Genomic DNA, 6,929 nt, shown 5'->3' on the forward strand with positions numbered 1-6,929 from the left:
CCTGCGTAGTGGACGACTGTGATTCTGCTCCTGCAGAATCAAGGTCCTTTCTTGCCACCAGCTGTCGCTGTGTGTATGCACTACGCCTGCCTGCGTGGACACCTCCAAGGCCAGAGGCAGAGCGGGTCTGATGGCTGGGGCTGGCGGTGGGCCCCTGTCGCCCTGGGCGCTGGGCTCCACCCTGTGGTGGCCTTTACATGGCAGTGGCCAAGGGAGACCCGACGTGTGCCAACAACACCCTACCTTGCTCTGCCGGAAGGTGGGTGGGTGGTTTCTTCCCTGGAGATTGGACCCAAAGAGCGCAGAGTTGGGCTACCCCGGCAGAGTTGCGTGTTGCTCACGCGGGCCCCGCAGCCCAACTCTGCGCCCTTTGGGTCCAGCGCAGATGGACCGCAGAAGAGCTGGCTGTCCTGCAGCGTACGGCCACTGGGCTGCCGCGACTCCCGCCACCAGTGGCGATGAGCTGCAGGGCTGCACGAAGAGGGCCGGAGATGGCGATGCGAACTCGCCCTGCAGGCTGGCTGTGATTCTTTTCCTCCAAGTCTCTCTGCAGGTGGGAACCGAACAACTTAAGCTGCCTTCTGAGAGGTGGGGAGGGACCTCAGTCGGCCTCTGACCCTCATAGGGTCAGGTAGTGGGAAGCACCTGCCCGGATTTTTCTATTTTTTCACCCAAGTGCTGTGCCTGGATGTCCTGAGCGCGACTGTCCGCGAAGGGCGCAGCTGGCCTGCAGGCAGGTCGTCCGCGGCACCTGTCTGTATTCCTTTTCCAAGTCCTCTTCCTGCGGTGTGGACCAGGAGGGCGCCCCCACCCTACTCTGCCTTCCACGGGTTCTTTGCTCTTTCCTCCACCACGTTCCTGGGGTCCATCCGATGGCTCCAGCACCTCCAATTATGCTGACAATAGGGTCACAGTGGGGCGGGTGCCAGTCTGACGCTCTGTACAGCAGCTGTTTTCATTATAGTCTGGATGACAGAGGGCTGGCACTCTGTGGAAGCCACACACTGGCTGATCCCTTTGCAGGCACTTGATTCCTACCGTTATTCTAGGAAACAGGACCACTGCACCAAATGTTGGTCCCATAATCACTTTAGAAAAGCCAAAAAGTGCAGATGATTATAAAGGAAAATATAATCCCACTACCTGAAGACAAACACTTGCTTTGTCTACTAGGATGATTTCTCCCCTCCCCCCAGTTTAACAGTTTATCAAAAAAATAAGAATAAATCCTCACAAAGCCATGCTGCTATTTCTCTGGTTTCACATTGGCAGCACTAAGATTTAATGATATTACGTTATATGAGTGTTGTAGCTGCCTGTTTATTTGTATGTGGGTCAAGCCCTTTCTGTAAGCTCCTTAAGGAAATTTTCGTCATTTAGTAGTGTTAGGTTTGGAATAGCTCGGGTTCTGGCCTTTTGTAACCCCCAAAAAGGAGACAGAAGAAGGAGAGGAGACCGACCTCAACAGAAATGGGTTGCTTTATTGCGGAGTGCTTATAATGCTGGGCTGAAGAGGGAATCTGCCCCAGCTGGTGGGAGTAGGGGGCCTGCAGCTGGCAGGAAGTAGGGAGTAGGGGGCTTTTAGAAGCTGCTGGGAACTTTTCTCTTACCGGGTTTCAAAAGCTGCCCCCTGCAGCTTATCTGTTTTGCAGGGAGTCTGAGGGAGATTGAGCTTGGTTCCTGCACCCAGGGTCTCAACAAAAGGGGAGGAAGTGGGGGAGGGTAACATCTTGTGAGCTTTGTTGCCTTTTAAGTAGTTACCCAATAAACATTTCTTACATTAAAGTAAATCAGCTCAATCTCAGCAGCCAGAAACGACTTTCTAGGCAGAACTCTAAGCCTAGAATCAAATGTTCCAATTGGGTTCACACTGGTAACCAAGAGCAAGTCAAGTTTTATCTGGCAAGGAATCCATTTTTGTTTGAAAGTAAAACACCCACTGTGTTGGTTTAATTAGCTTTGGAATTTTCTATCCCCTGTTATTCTGAGTTTCCTAAATGCCCAGAGAAACAGAGAGATAAGCCACAGAATAATCCTTGCTTTACAATTTGTAATTCTAGCAGTCCCCATTGTTTAGATACCTTACTTTCCATTTTCATTCATAGCTCTATACAAAGTTATATCAGAAGGTAACACAGTATACAACCAAGTGATACAGATCTGAAAGTAGAGGATGCGTGTTTAACATTTGGTTATGCTGATCCCTGAGCCAAGAAAGCCCCTCAGTGCACTACACATTGATTGCTGGTAGCATTGGGGTTCTCAAGGACTCACCCTCCCATGCAGGTCTTGGTGCCTTGAAATTGAATAGTGCTGCCTTCGAGCCCTGCCTTCAGAGCCCCTGGGCTCCACGTCAGACTCACAGGAGCAAGAAGTCACCCTTTTATGTGTACTGCTTCTTTCCACATGAGCACTCCTTTGGCCAAAGAAGATTATTACCAGATGTTAGGATAGCCTCCAAATGCCAGCCAGAAAGATACCAAGAAAGCCTATTATCAGCTTGCCAAGAAATGCTATTGTGGGCAAGGTGGGGTCTAAAATCCTATTCCAGGTCCTGGCCTTTTACCTAGAGAAGCATTCTAAGTACAGGCACAAATGCGGTACACATTTCAAATAAAGGTTTATTTGAAAAATGAGGAAAACATGCACATACCTGGGCATTGTTCAGAAAAAGAGTGGCCAGGAAGGGAAAAGGACAGGAGTAAGAACTACAGAAATAGCGCCTCAGCACACTGTCTCACAGGGCAAGGGCAAGGGCAAGGGCAAGCTGCTCCCTGTTTCTGGCCTCTTATGGCTTTGAAAAGGGGAGTGGTTATACGGTACTGCCCCCAGGTCCCAGGTGAGAGAAGATCCATCCTGGAAAAAGGTGTTATTTGACTGATGGGTGGATAGGATTTCTTAGGGCAGAGGAGGTGTGGCTTTCTGTTCGTGGCCCTAATGTTGCTACCTGCCTCATCCCCTATCAACAACACTCAGACACAAACAGGGTGATTTCCAAAGCCAATGAGAAGTTCTCTCAAGTGACAGAAGCCTTTGAAATGTTGAGTGATGAAGTAAAGAGGGAAGAGCATGATGACTGTGGCCCCACTGGCTTTGAACCTGTGGCTGCCAGCTCTGGGTAGAACTACTGGAAGGTTGTCCTCACTGTTGACCTGAGGAGCTATTCAAGAAGATGTTTGGGGAGGTCAGTCACCCTCGGGAATACATCATGGAGTTGACATTGAATCAAGCTTCCAAGGGCATCAATAAGGAACATCAAAGATGTTACATTGAAGTAAATCAGCTAAATCTCAAAGATGTTCCTTGAACTTCATAGATATTTATGAACTCCAAGAACTTCATAGATATCTGTGAGTGCTCCAAGAGCCAAGGGAACAAGCCAGACACCCAGATGCAGCATTGCCACTCCTGTGGCAGCTCCAGCCTGGAAACCATCAATGTGGCCCCTTTTGTGATGTGCTCCATGTTGTGGGGATGTAGTAGTCCTGGTTCCATCATTACAACTCCTTGCATCATCTACATGGGAGGAGAACAAGCCAAGCAAAAGTGGGTGATGATCCCCATGCCTACAGGATTTGAAAATGGCCAGGTTGTGAGATGCTTGTGAGAAAAGGAGAAAAATTAATCATGTTCAGGATGCAGAAGAAACCTGTGTTTTGGAGGGACACTGCAGATATCCACTTGGATCTCTTAATTCTTTTTTATTTGACAGATAGAGTTAGACAGTGAGAGAGAGAGACAGAAAGAAAGGTCTTCCTTCTGTTGGTTCACCCCCCCAAATGGCCACCATGGCCAGAACTATCCTGATCCGAAGCCAGGAGCCAGGTGCTTCCTCCTGGTCTCCCATGCGGGTGCAGGAGCCCAAGCACTTGGGCCATCCTCCACTGCCTTCCCAGGCCACAGCAGAGAGCTGGACTGGAAGAGGAGCAACTGGGACTAGAACCCAGCGCCCATATGGGATGCCAGCACCTCAGGCGGAGGATTAACCAATTGAGCCATGGTACAGGCCCAGATCTCTTAATTTCTAAGTTGAGGCTATTCTTGGAGAAACAGCCAGAGCTCAGAGGCTTTATGAGACAGTCAATGTACTGATACCCCCTAGGAATCAGCTGATTGGGAAATGCACCCCAGGATTAACAGCCATGGTCCTGAAAATTGCTACATTCATGTCAAGATCAGAGTCTCAAAGAGGCTAAGAATCTGGCAACAGAGCCAGATCCTGAGCTATACTGGGCATGAAACACACAGGGAGGGGGATGGTGAATGAAATTACACAAGCACTGGAAAATGGACCATTAGAAACTAGGCCATGTAGCAGAAGCCGCTTCTTTGTGGCCAGAGCACCTTGGAGAAGATTCCAGAACACCAGCACTGAGCCCTACTTGCAGAGCCCTCTAGACTGCCTGGTAACAGTAAAATCAAGTGACAACATATTTCTCCATTTCTCCATGACTAATTTAGGTAACTGTTATCTGTTTATTTCATAAATGGAATAATATTCAGATTCAGTAGTTAAGTCTACACGATGGTTGTGTCTACTTGAAACAGTTATGCCAATCATGTAGTATAGTTTGATTAAAATTTCTTCCCCTTTCCTTTTAATATAACTTTGTGGAGAATTTGTGTAAAGCAGTTGTCTTCTTACACAAGTAGCTGATTGAGTCACACAATCTTATTGAAGTGATTCGATGGGAAATGCTATTCTTCTGAGAACTCAGGTGTTGGCATAAATGTTTTAAACAGAAGTGAGCAGTCACATCTGGCTGTCTTTTGGGGCAAGGGACAGCTGATTAATCATTCAAGTAGTGCTGGCTTTGATTTACCAATGTCTAGGACACAGTCCACCAGCTTACACACCCACAAGTCATTCTTGTCACTGTCCAAGACTGGCTGGACCAGGGAGGCTGACTCACCCTGATCTAGCTCATAAGAGATGAAGTTAGTAAGTTCTCAGGCCACTAGGTCACTTATAAAGAAAGAATGTGGTGTGGGATAAAGCAGATACCAGCTTTCCTATCACCCTACCCTGTAAGTGAACTGTATGGAAAACCAATTTGTTAGGACTTTGATAAGCCTAGAATCAGAACAAGAGTATTAGTTGTTCAACTCAACTGTTCTATGACATTGGACTGTTGGCTTCTTTGCATTTCAATTAATTATTTCATTACCTTCCAATGAAACTTTCTCAGGCATTGTCATCAATAACCAAATGACCTGGGTATACAATGAATGTTTCATCCAGGAATTTAGTGCCTGGAGTGGTCAGACCACATAATAATGCCTCTCAGAATTGCTCAGCGGGTTAGCTAATTTCCTTAAACTAAAAATGTTTCTAAGGGGGGGGGGGGGGGGGAGGGTTAATATTGATTCAAGCCATACAGCCTGATTACTATTTCTATCAGACACAATTTAATCTCTCTAGAGCCAGGTAGGAGAAGGTGCTGTAAAATCACTTGCAAAGCCTGCAAAGCACAAAATTAATCATGTAACTCATTCACATGATATTGACAACTGGTTAAGTTTTAATTCTTTTTGCTAGTTAATGTGTTATTACCTTGTGGCAATTATAGGCAACCAGTAGTTATGCATGATTCCTCAGGAGCCTTCTACCTGACAGTGAGAGTAGCTGTTTGGACCCTCATTCAGTAGTATGTAAAAACAGAGCAATCATTTCAAGTCTTTGGAAACTGGAGATGTGGGTATTTGGTTCAGTTGTTAAGATGCCACTTTGGATGCTCCTGTTTCTTATCAGAGTGCCTGGGTTCAAGTGCTAGCTCTGATTCTGATTTCAGCTTCCCGCTAATGCACAGCCTGGGAAATGACAGGTAACAACCTGAGTATTTGCATGCTGTCATCCACATGGGAGACCTGGCTGGTGTTCCAGACTTCTTGCTTCGTCCTGGCCTAGCCCAAGATACTGTGAGCGACCGGGCACTGAACTAGAAGGTGGAAGATCTCTGTCTCTCTGCCTTTCAGATACATAAAAATATTTTTAAAAATAATTCGGAATAGGGTGGGAAGAATCACTATCTACCTAAATCTGTATATATGAAATACATAAAATTTGTATTCCTTAAAAAGTTTTTTTAAAAATAGTTTTTAAATATTTAAAATGATATATAGCAATGAGATATATTTATTATTGAAATTCTGCTAAGATTGAATAATAGCATGGAGACTCCTGGCATTTCAACCCAGACCTGCTACCTCCCTCCCTTTTCCTTCCTCAGTGGAACAGGAAATCAACTCCAGACAAGTGCAGCTAAATACACAGGGTTCCCTCTCCTCAAAGCTGTCAATTAGTGCTCTAAAGCCTTCTGAGGGGTTGGACAGCATTATTTCTCCTCCCGCTCCTAGTTTCCTATTGCCAGGACTATGTTCTGGGTGAGTAGAGCTGAGAGGTAGGTAAGACCACTTGAGTGATGGGGTCTCGGAATTAAGCGTGAGAACACTTGGATCTCACCATTAATTATATCTAATGTACACAGTAGAAAAAGCTATAGAAACTGCACACTGTGTTTGCTTAGGTTTGGTGGGATGGGAAATAGTGAAGAAACAATTAAAGGTTATTGAGTTTTTTTTTTAATATTTATTTATTTTAAAGGCAGAGTGATAGAATGAGGGAGAGAAAGGGAGAGAGGGGTGGGGGGAGAGGGAGAGATCCACTGGTTCACTCTCCAAATGTCCACAACAGCCATGTCTGGGCCAGGCTGAAGCCAGGAGGCAGCAAGTTCATTTTGGTCTTCCATGTGGGTTGCAGGGGCCCAAGTACTTGAGGCGTCTTTCACTGCTTTCCCATGCATGTCAGCTGGGAGTTAAATCAGGAGGAGCAGCTGGGACTCACACCAACACTCCAATATGGAATGAGAGCGTCACAAGCAGAGGTTTAACTAACTGTGCCACAGTGCCAACCCATGCAGGTTTTTTTT

The 6,929-nt window shown here is 46.3% G+C and overlaps 1 pseudogene; it reads left to right on the forward strand.

Annotated features, from left to right (window-relative positions):
- Positions 1-385: 385 nt before the first annotated feature.
- Positions 386-3,729, forward strand: LOC127482895 (dnaJ homolog subfamily A member 3, mitochondrial-like; annotated as a pseudogene).
- Positions 3,730-6,929: the final 3,200 nt, after the last annotated feature.

This window comes from Oryctolagus cuniculus, chromosome 1 (assembly GCF_964237555.1).
Source record: "Oryctolagus cuniculus chromosome 1, mOryCun1.1, whole genome shotgun sequence".
Taxonomy (NCBI): Eukaryota; Metazoa; Chordata; class Mammalia; order Lagomorpha; family Leporidae; genus Oryctolagus; species Oryctolagus cuniculus.